Raw genomic sequence first — 12,029 nt, 5'->3', positions numbered from 1 at the left:
TCAATAAAGCTAGGGATCCTTAACCTTGTCAAACCCTGTGTAAAAAAAAAAAAAAAAAAAAAAAAGAGAGAGAGAGAGAGCTCAATATAGTGTCAGCTCTCGCTCAGTCGTATTCCCCTTGAAGAGCTCTTTCGTATGCTGCTGGGACGCTCGCTCCACGCCAGACCAAAATATACTCCGGGTATATATTTGGGTCGTGGTTTCCACCAGTCGTGGTATACTCTTACCCTGATATATCCTGGTTTTGGAATTCTCTTCCTCTAGTATGCCCTGATCATAACATTCTTTAATTGTGATATATTCTCTTCTTCTTCTTCTTCTTCTTCTTCTTCTTCTTCTTCTTCTTCTTCTTCTTCTTCTTCTTCTTCTTCTTCTTCTTATTATTATTATTATTATTATTATTATTATTATTATTATTATCATACTTTGGCCATGGAAACATTAAGTCCTCTTGGTATAATAGGATCTTCCTGATCACTCTGACTATCATGGTATGCATATATCTTATATTTTCTTAACTAAGAATCATCTAGCTCTGGTATACTTTGATCACGATATATTCAATTGTTAGTATATTTGTAATGAAGAATATTGATCAGGGAGGGAATGTTTTGATGGTAAGACACATATACAACAGTTGACTTCCTTTACTGTGGAAACGTATCGCCTACACAGTAGGCATCTTCAGTCAAATCCAGAGGGAGTAAAATGAAGATGATGTAATCAGTCCATCAACCTTGGAGGTGGTCAGTCCCTCAGACTGGAGAAGAGTCCAGCTTCATGGCCTGGAACATGGTGGTCAGTCCCTCAGTCTGGAGAAGAGTCCAGCTTCATGGTCTGGAACATGGTGGTCAGTCCCTCAGTCTGGAGAAGAGTCTAGCTTCATGGTCTGGAACATGGTGGTCAGTCCCTCAGTCTGGAGAAGAGTTCAGCTTCATGGTCTGGAACATGGTGGTCAGTCCCTCAGTCTGGAGAAGAGTCCAGCTTCATGGTCTACAACATGGTGGTCAGTCCCTCAGTCTGGAGAAGAGTCCAGCTTCATGGTCTACAACATGGTGGTCAGTCCCTCAGTCTGGAGAAGAGTCCAGCTTCATGGTCTGGAACATGGTGGTCAGTCCCTCAGTCTGGAGAAGAGTCCAGCTTCATGGTCTGGAACATGGTGGTCAGTCCCTCAGCCTGGAGAAGAGCTCAGGTTCATGGTCTGGAACATGGTGGTCAGTCCCTCAGCCTGGAGAAGAGCTCAGGTTCATGGTCTGGAACATGGTGGTCAGTCCCTCAGCCTGGAGAAGAGCTCAGGTTCATGGTCTGGAACATGGTGGTCAGTCCCTCAGCCTGGAGAAGAGCTCAGGTTCATGGTCTGGAACATGGTGGTCAGTCCCTCAGCCTGGAGAAGAGCTCAGGTTCATGGTCTGCAACATGGTGGTCAGTCCCTCAGCCTGGAGAAGAGCTCAGGTTCATGGTCTGCAACATGGTGGTCAGTCCCTCAGCCTGGAGAAGAGCTCAGGTTCATGGTCTGGAACATGGTGGTCAGTCCCTCAGCCTGGAGAAGAGCTCAGCTCACACGGGATGCGTAACAGGAACTTTTTTTTCCATGGTATGCTTTACATAGAGGTTACTTTAAGGAACATAAGTCACACTATCGGGACTGTAACATTTCACAACACATCCACATACTGGAAATAGATACTATAATACTTCGAGCCTTTCTTGACTCTTAAAGGGCCGGGATTTGTTTTTTTATTTCCTGTAGTGCCAATCGAGGCACAGTTCAAGTAACGTTTTTTTCATTTTCTTATCAAGCACAATCTAATAAGATAAAATTTGTAATTGACCTGTTCCTTCACATCAGTCAATTTTAGTTTTTCAACTCTGGAATTCCTGTTTTTTTTTTTTTTTTGCAGTTCATTTTTCTTTTGGGTCTCTGTGATCCTACAAGTTCCATAAATTTCTTATTCTCGTGCTGAAAGAACTTTCTTCTCTAATTACCTCACTTCTTCACTGAAGATATTTTTACATTAACTTCCATTTACCTCCAATTTACAGAATGTTACAAAGGCCGTGTGTGACCTCCCCTCTGGAGGTCAACCTGGAATACCGTCAAGCAACATGGACCACACTGTATCCTGCCAGCAATGGAGCGGCCAGTATCACTAATGTATGAAAGATTGTTGTAATACTGGTCAGGAGACATGACAAGTGCTATTTTTGGTATATGTGAACGACATGACGGAAGGGTTAGACTCAGAAGTGTCCCTGTTTGCAGATGATGTGAAGTTAATGAGGAGAATTAAATCTGATGAGGACCAGGCAGGACTTCAAAGAGACCTGGACAGACTGGACACCTGGTCCAGCAAATGGCTTCTCGAATTTAATCCTGCCAAATGCAAAGTCATGAAGATAGGGGAAGGGCACAGAAGACCACAGACAGAGTATAGGCTAGGTGGCCAAAGACTGCAAACCTCACTCAAGGAGAAAGATCTTGGGGTGAGTATAACACCGAGCATGTCTCCGGAAGCACACATCAATCAGATAACTGCTGCAGCATATGGGCGCCTGGCAAACCTGAGAACAGCATTCCGACACCTTAGTAAGGAATCATTCAAGATACTGTACACCGTGTATGTCAGGCCCATACTGGAGTATGCAGCACCTGTTTGGAACCCGCACTTGATAAAGCACGTCAAGAAACTAGAGAAAGTACAAAGGTTTGCAACAAGGTTAGTTCCAGAGCTAAGGGGAATGTCCTATGAAGAAAGATTAAGGGAAATCGGCCTGACGACACTGGAGGACAGGAGGGTCAGGGGAGACATGATAACGACATATAAAATACTGCGTGGAATAGACAAGGTGGACAAGGACAGGATGTTCCAGGGAGGGGACACAGAAACAAGAGGCCACAATTGGAAGTTGAAGACACAAATGAGTCAGAGAGATAGTAGGAAGTATTTCTTCAGTCATAGAGTTGTAAGGCAGTGGAATAGCCTAGAAAATGACGTAGTGGAGGCAGGAACCATACACAGTTTTAAGACGAGGTTTGATAAAGCTCATGGAGCGGGGAGAGAGAGGGTCTAGTAGCAACCGGTGAAGAGGCGGGGCCAGGAGCTAGGACTCGACCCCTGCAACCACAAATAGGTGAGCAAATAGGTGAGCACACTTCTCTCCTGCCACCAGTGCTTTAGATGTTTACTGCTATTTCCCTCTCCAATTGCCCTCTCCCCTTGCCCTCTCCCCTTGCCCTCTCCCCTTGCCCTCTCCCCTTGCCCTCTCCCCTTGCCCTCTCCCCTTGCCCTCTTCCATACATTACAATAATCTTAAACAGGTCATCTACATGATTAAGACCGGTGTCAGGAGACACTTGTCATGTCTCCTGACCAGTATTACAACAATCTTTCATACACTAGTGATACTGGCCGCTCCATTGCTGGCAGGATACAGGGTTACTGAACTTTAATATCTTAATTATGCACCTCTTACCCATGGTGTGGGTAGTGGTCAGAACATTACAAAGGCACATACTGGCTCCTGGGACTGTACCTCAACATTAGAGAGGTACATAATGGCTCCTGAGGCTGTACCTTAACATTACAGAGGTACATAATGGGTCCTGGGACTGTACCTCAACATTACAGAGGTACATAATGGGTCCTGGGACTGTACCTCAACATTACAGAGATACATAATGGGTCCTGGGACTGGGCCTCAACATTACAGGGGTACATAATGGGTCCTGGGAATGTACCTCAACATTACAGAGGAACATAATATGTCCTGGGACTGTACCTCAACATTACATAGGTACATAACGGGTCCTGGGACAGTTCCTCAACATTACTGTGGTACATAATGGGTCCTGGGTCTGTACCTCAATATTACAGATATACATAATGGGTCCTGGGACTGTACCTCAACATTACAGAGGTACTTAACGGGTCCTGGGACTGTACCTCAACGTTACAGAGGTACATAATGGGTCCTGGGACTGTACCTCAACATTACAGAGGTACATAATGGGTCCTGGGAATGTACCTCAACATTACAGAGGTACATAATGGGTCCTGGGACTGTACCTCAACATTGCAGAGATACATAATGGGTCCTGGAACTGTAACTCAACATTACAGAGATACATAATGGGTCCTGGGACTGTACCTCAACATTACAGAGGTACATAATGGGTCCTGAGACTGTACCTCAACATTACAGAGATACATAATGGGTCCTGGGACTGTAACTCAACATTACAGAGATACATAATGGGTCCTGGAACTGTACCTCAACATTACAGAGGTGCATAATGGGTCCTGAGACTGTACCTCAACATTACAGAGATACATAATGGGTCCTGGGACTGTAACTCAACATTACAGAGATACATAATGGGTCCTAGAACTGTACCTCAACATTACAGAGTTGCTTAATGTGTCCTGGGACTGTAGCTCAACATTACAGAGATATATAATGGGTCCTGGGACTGTAACTCAACATTACAGGGATATATAATGGGTCCTGTGACTGTACCTCAACATTACAGAGATACATAATGAGTCCTGGGACTGTACCTCAACATTACAGAGGTACATAATGGGTCTTGGGACTGTACTTCAACATTACAGAGATACATAATGGGTCCTGGGACTGTAACTCAACATTACAGAGGTGCATAATGGGTCCTGGGACTGTACCTCAACATTACAGAGATACATAATGGGTCCTGGGACTGTACCTCAACATTACAGAGGTACATAATGGGTCCTGGGACTGTACCTCAACATTACAGAGGTACATAATGGGTCTTGGGACTGTACCTCAACTTTACAGAGATACATAATGGGTCCTGGGACTGTACCTCAACATTACGGAGGTACATAATGGGTCCTGGGACTGTACCTCAACATTACAGAGGTACATAATGGGTTCTGGGACTGTACCTCAACATTACAGAGGTGCATAATGGGTCCTGGGACTGTACCTCAACATTACAGAGATACGTAATGGGTCCTGGGAGTGTACCTCAACTTTACAGAGGTACATAATGGGTCCTGGGACTGTACCTCAACATTACAGAGGTACATAATGGGTCCTGGGACTGTACCTCAACATTACAGAGATACATAATGGGTCCTGGGACTGTACCTCAACATTACAGAGGTACATAATGGGTCTTGGGATTGTACCTCAACATTACAGAGGTACATAATGAGTCCTGGGACTGTACCTCAACATTACAGAGGTACATAATGGGTCCTGGGACTGTACCTCAACATTACAGAGGTACATAATGGGTCATGGGACTGTACCTCAACATTACAGAGGTACATAATGGGTCCTGGGACTGTACCTCAACATTACAGAGATACATAATGGGTCCTGGGACTGTACCTCAACATTACAAAGGTACATAATGGGTCCTGGGACTGTATCTCAACATTACAGAGATACATAATGGGTCCTGGGACTGTACCTCAACATTACAGAGGTACATAATGGGTCCTGGGACTGTACCTCAACATTACAGAGGTACATAATGGGTCCTGGGACTGTACCTCAACATTACAGAGGTACACAATGGGTCCTGGGACTGTACCTCAACATTACAGAGGTACATAATGGGTCCTGGGACTGTACCTCAACATTACAGAGGTACATAATGGGTCCTGGGACTGTACCTCAACATTACAGAAAATGGAAGGAATGGATGGCACGGGCGAAAGGGACTACTTAGTAGGAACAATCCAGTCTGAGGGACATAAGGTGATAATTGCAGTAATATACAACCCACCACAGAACTGCAGGAGGGCAAGAGAAGAATACGATGAGAGCAACAGAGCAATGATCGACACACTAGCCGAGGTGGCCAGGAGAGCACACATGGGGGGAGCAAAGTTACTAGTTATGGGTGATTTCAATCACAAGGAGATTGACTGGGAAAACCTGGAGTCCCATGGGGGTCCCGAAACATGGAGAGCCAAGATGATGGATGTGGTACTGGAAAACCTCATGCATCGACATGTTAGAGACACTACCAGAGAGAGAGGAGAGGATGAACCAGCAAGACTGGACCTTGTATTCACCTTGAGTAGTTCGGACATCGAGGGTATCATGTATGAAAGGCACCTGGGAGCTAGTGATCATGTGGTTCTGTGCTTCGACTACATAGTTGAGCTCCAAGTGGAGAGAGTAGCAGGAATAGGCTGGGAAAAACCAAACTACAAAAGGGGGAACTACTCAGGCATGAGGAACTTCCTTCAAGACATTCAGTGGGAGAGGGAACTGACAGGAAAACCAGTACAAGAAATGATGGACTATGTGGCAGCAAAATGCAAGGAGGCAGAGAAGAGGTTTGTTCCCAAGGGAAACAGAAATAATGGGAAGAACAGAACGAGTCCTTGGTTCACCCAAAGGTGTAGGGAGGCAAAAACTAGGTGTACTAGAGAATGGAAAAGGTACAGCAGACAGAGAACTCAGGAAAATAAAGAAATTAGCCGAAGAGCCAGAAACGAATATGCACAGATAAGAAGGGAGGCTCAGAGACAATATGAAAATGACATAGCATCAAAAGTAAAGACTGACCCGAAGCTGTTGTACAGCCACATCAGGAGGAAAACAACAGTCAAGGACCAAGTAATCAGACTGAGGAAGGGTGATGGGGAATTCACAAGAAACCACCGAGAGGTATGTCAGGAGCTCAACACAAGATTTAAAGAAGTATTTACAGTGGAAACCAGTAGGACTCCAGGAAATCAGAACAGGAGGGCACACCAGCAAGTGCTGGATGAGGTACATATAACCAAGGAGGAGGTGAAGAAGCTGCTATGCGAACTTGTCACCTCAAAGGCGGTGGGACCAGACAACATCTCTCCATGGGTCCTTAAAGAGGGAGCAGAGATATTGTGTGAGCCATTAACAAAGATCTTCAACACATCATTTGAAACTGGGCAACTCCCTGAGGTATGGAAAATGGCAAATGTAGTCCCAATTTTTAAAAAGGGAGACAGACATGAGGCACTAAACTACAGACCTGTATCACTAACGTGTATAGTATGCAAAGTCATGGAGAAGATCATCACGAGGAGAGTGGTGGATCACCTGGAAAGAAACAAGTGTATAATTGACAACCAGCACGGTTTCAGGGAAGGAAAATCCTGTGTCACAAACCTACTAGAGTTTTATGACAAGGTGACAGAAGTAAGACAAGAGAGAGAGGGGTGGATCGACTGTATATTTTTGGACTGCAAGAAGGCCTTCGACACAGTTCCTCACAAGAGGTTACTGCAAAAGCTAGAGGATCAGGCACACATAACAGGAAAGGCACTGCAATGGATCAGAGAATACCTGACAGGGAGGCAACAACGAGTCATGGTACGCGACGAGGTGTCAGAGTGGGCGCCTGTGACAAGCGGGGTTCCACAGGGGTCAGTCCTAGGACCTGTGCTGTTCTTGGTATATGTGAACGACATAACGGAAGGGATAGACTCAGAAGTGTCCTTGTTTGCAGATGATGCGAAGTTAATGAGAAGAATCAAATCGGATGAGGATCAGGCAGGACTACAAAGAGACCTGGACAGGCTACAAGCCTGGTCCAGCAACTGGCTCCTTGAATTTAACCCTGCCAAATGCCAAGTCATGAAGATTGGGGAAGGGCAAAGAAGACCGCAGACACAATATAGTTTAGATGGCCAAAGACTGCAAACTCTGGGGGTGAGTATAACACCGAGCATATCTCCTGAGGCGCACATCAATCAGATAACTGCTGCAGCATACGGGCGCCTGGCAAACCTACGGATAGCGTTCCGATACCTCAGTAAGGATTCGTTTAAGACTCTGTATACCATTTACGTCAGGCCCATACTGGAGTATGCAGCACCAGTTTGGAATCCACACCTAGTCAAGCACGTCAAGAAATTAGAGAAAATGCAAAGGTTTGCAACAAGACTAGTTCCAGAGCTACGGGGATTGTCCTACGAAGAAAGGTTGAGGGAAATCGGCCTGACGACGCTGGAGGACAGGAGGGTCAGGGGAGACATGATAACGACATATAAAATACTGCGCGGAATAGACAAGGTGGACAAAGACGGGATGTTCCAGAGAAGGGACACAGACACAAGAGATCACAATTGGAAGTTGAAGACTCAGATGAATCAAAGGGATGTTAGGAAGTATTTCTTCAGTCATAGAGTAGTCAGGCCGTGGAATAGCCCAGAAAGTGACGTAGTGGAGGCGGGAACCATACATAGTTTTAAGGCGAGGTATGATAGAGCTCATGGGGCAGGGAGAGAGAGGACCTAGTAGCAATCAGCGAAGAGGCTGGGCCAGGAGCTGTGACTCGACCCCTGCAACCACAAATAGGTGAGTACAAATAGGTGAGTACACACACACACACACACACACACACACACACACACACACACACACACACACACACACACACACACACACACACACACACACACACACACACACACACACACACACACACACACACACACACACAATGACTCATTTCCAGGTATTTCTTTTAAATATTAATTTTTTCTCTTTCACAAAAAGTAGATAATAACCGAAAAAATATTTTAATATTTAAATCTTGTTCTACAATTTCATGTAAGTCAAATTATCGGAAATTGTGAATTTCTGGGTAATACAATTTTTCTCCAACAATAACATCGCAGTTTTGTCAATAATTCTTCCATAATTTCTTATTTCTTATGTATACAAATAATTATTATTATGTAAATGGTTGGTTAGAAAAATCTTATGGCCATTTAACGACATAAAATTATTATTCTTATTCCCTGCACCGTGATCATCTTGGATGGGTAAGCCAGCGGAAGGCCTCGGTCAGATGTCCAGAAGCTCCAGCTGTGGGTCACCATAAGACCCGCGTCAGGAAACACTTTACCTCATCTAATTATTTATTAAAAAATCGAAAGAGAAACTTTCTAAATGTTATAGAGGAAAAAAAGGTAATTATTTTTGAGACTTTCATCAACATTATTCTCAAATTATTTTATTGGTTTCTATTAAAAGTTTTGAGTTAAAAACTTACACAATCTTAATAAAAAAAGTACGATTTATTTTCATAATTTTGGAATGCAATAAATTAATGTTAATGGTGTGTAATTATCTGCATTATTGTTATATATGTTTAGTCTCTGATCTCTCAAGGTCTGGTTCACTGAGATGGTTCTTGTCTTCCTGTTGGTTCTTATCTTTCTGTTTGTTCTCCTTCTGTTGGTTCTTATCTTCCTGTTGGTTCTTGTCTTACTGTTGGTTTTTGTATTACTGCTGGTTCTTATTTTCCTGTTGGTCCTTATCTTCCTGTTGGTTCTTATCTTTCTGTTTGTTCTCCTTCTATTGGTTCTTATCTTTCTGTTTGTTCTCCTTCCGTTGGTTCTTATCTTCCTGTTGGTTCTTGTCTTACTGTTGGTTCTTATCTTTCTGTTTGTTCTCCTTCCGTTGGTTCTTATCTTCCTGTTGGTTCTTGTCTTACTGTTGGTTCTTATCTTTCTGTTTGTTCTCCTTCCGTTGGTTCTTATCTTCCTGTTGGTTCTTGTCTTACTGTTGGTTTTTGTCTTACTGCTGGTTCTTATTTTCCTGAACATTAAAATGGTATAAAATACCGACAGATTGTTAGGTAAGACACATATGCAACAGTTAGGTATCTTTATTTTGAAACGTTTCGCCTACACAGTAGGCTTCTTCAGTCGAGTACAGAAAAGTTGATAGAAGCAGAAGATACTTGAAGACGATGTAATCAGTCCATCACCCTTAAAGTTTTGAGGTGGTCAGTCCCTCAGTCTGGAGAAGAGCATTGTTCCTGGCACTATATAAGGCCCCATTCTGTCACTTCTACTTCATATTGTTTCAGACAACGGAACAATGCTCTTCTCCAGACTGAGGGACTGACCACCTCAAAACTTTAAGGGTGATGGACTGATTACATCGTCTTCAAGTATCTTCTGCTTCTATCAACTTTTCTGTACTCGACTGAAGAAGCCTACTGTGTAGGCGAAACGTTTCAAAATAAAGATACCTAACTGTTGCATATGTGTCTTATTTTCCTGTTGGTCCTTATCTTCCTGTTGGTTCTTATCTTTATGTTGGCTCTCCTTCTGTTGGTTCTTATCTTTCTGTTTGTTCTCCTTCCGTTGGTTCTTATCTCCCTGTTGGTTATCTTTCTGTTAGTTCTTGTCTTACTGCTGGTTCTTATTTTACTATTGGTCCTTATCTTCCTGTTGGTTCTCCTCCCGTTAGTTCTTATCCTCCTGTTGATTCTCCTTTCGTTGGTTCTTATCTTCCTCTTGGTTCTTACATTCCCGTTATTGCTCGTTCTGTTGTCTCTTGTCTTCCTGTTGGATAAATTAGCCACTACGATGGTCACTATTTTCAAAATAAAGAAGATTAATTGATCTATATATTTCGAGTCCTTTTTGGGTTCCTTTTTAAGAGAAGAATGACGGAATATAATTAATCTCCAGAGTTTATGTCTAGTTGTGGGTTGTTACTGGGTATTGACGAGTGTTTATTGCTCTCTAGTTATTTATGTGATTTAAAGCTCTATGTGTGGAGGAATAATTGTCTATAATAATGTAATAATTGTCTATAATAATGTAATAATTGTCTATAATAATGTAATAATTGTCTATAATAATGTAATAATTGTCTATAATAATGTAATAATTGTCTATAATAATGTAATAATTGTCTATAATAATGTAATAATTGTCTATAATAATGTAATAATTGTCTATAATAATGTAATAATTGTCTATAATAATGTAATAATTGTCTATAATAATGTAATAATTGTCTATAATAATGTAATAATTGTCTATAATAATGTAATAATTGTCTATAATATTGTAATAATTGTCTATAATAATGTAATAATTGTCTATAATAATGTAATAATTGTCTATAATAATGTAATAATTGTCTATAATAATGTAATAATTGTCTATAATAATGTAATAATTGTCTATAATAATGTAATAATTGTCTATAATAATGTAATAATTGTCTATAATAATGTAATAATTGTCTATAATAATGTAATAATTGTCTATAATAATGTAATAATTGTCTATAATAATGTAATAATTGTCTATAATAATGTAATAATTGTCTATAATAAATGTTCCCGAGTATTCCAGGTGGTAATGACAACAGCTGGTGCAGTGTTTCTAGGTATTCCAGGTGGTAATAACAACAGCTGGTGCAGTGTTTCTAGGTATTCCAGGTGGTAATAACAACAGCTGGTGCAGTGTTTCTAGGTATTCCAGGTGGTAATAACAACAGCTGGTGCAGTGTTTCTAGGTATTCCAGGTGGTAATGACAACAGCTGGTGCAGTGTTTCTAGGTATTCCAGGTGGTAATAACAACAGCTGGTGCAGTGTTTCTAGGTATTCCAGGTGGTAATAACAACAGCTGGTGCAGTGTTTCTAGGTATTCCAGGTGGTAATAACAACAGCTGGTGCAGTGTTTCTAGGTATTCCAGGTGGTAATAACAACAGCTGGTGCAGTGTTTCTAGGTATTCCAGGTGGTAATAACAACAGCTGGTGCAGTGTTTCTAGGTATTCCAGGTGGTAATAACAACAGCTGGTGCAGTGTTTCTAGGTATTCCAGGTGGTAATGACAACAGCTGGTGCAGTGTTTCTAGGTATTCCAGGTGGTAATAACAACAGCTGGTGCAGTGTTTCTAGGTATTCCAGGTGGTAATAACAACAGCTGGTGAAGTGTTTCTAGGTATTCCAGGTGGTAATAACAACAGCTGGTGAAGTGTTTCTAGGTATTCCAGGTGGTAATGACAACAGCTGGTGCAGTGTTCCTGGGTATTCCAGGTGGTAATAAAAACAGCTGGTGAAGTGTTTCTAGGTATTCCAGGTGGTAATGACAACAGCTGGTGCAGTGTTTCTAGGTATTCAAGGTGGTAATAACAACAGCTGGTGCAGTGTTTCTAGGTATTCCAGGTGGTAATGACAACAGCTGGTGAAGTGTTTCTAGGTATTCCAGGTGGTAATAACAACAG

The sequence above is a fragment of the Cherax quadricarinatus genome, chromosome 30 (assembly GCF_038502225.1).
Source record: "Cherax quadricarinatus isolate ZL_2023a chromosome 30, ASM3850222v1, whole genome shotgun sequence".
In the NCBI taxonomy this organism is placed as follows: domain Eukaryota; kingdom Metazoa; phylum Arthropoda; class Malacostraca; order Decapoda; family Parastacidae; genus Cherax; species Cherax quadricarinatus.
This window is presented reverse-complemented; position numbering follows the sequence as displayed.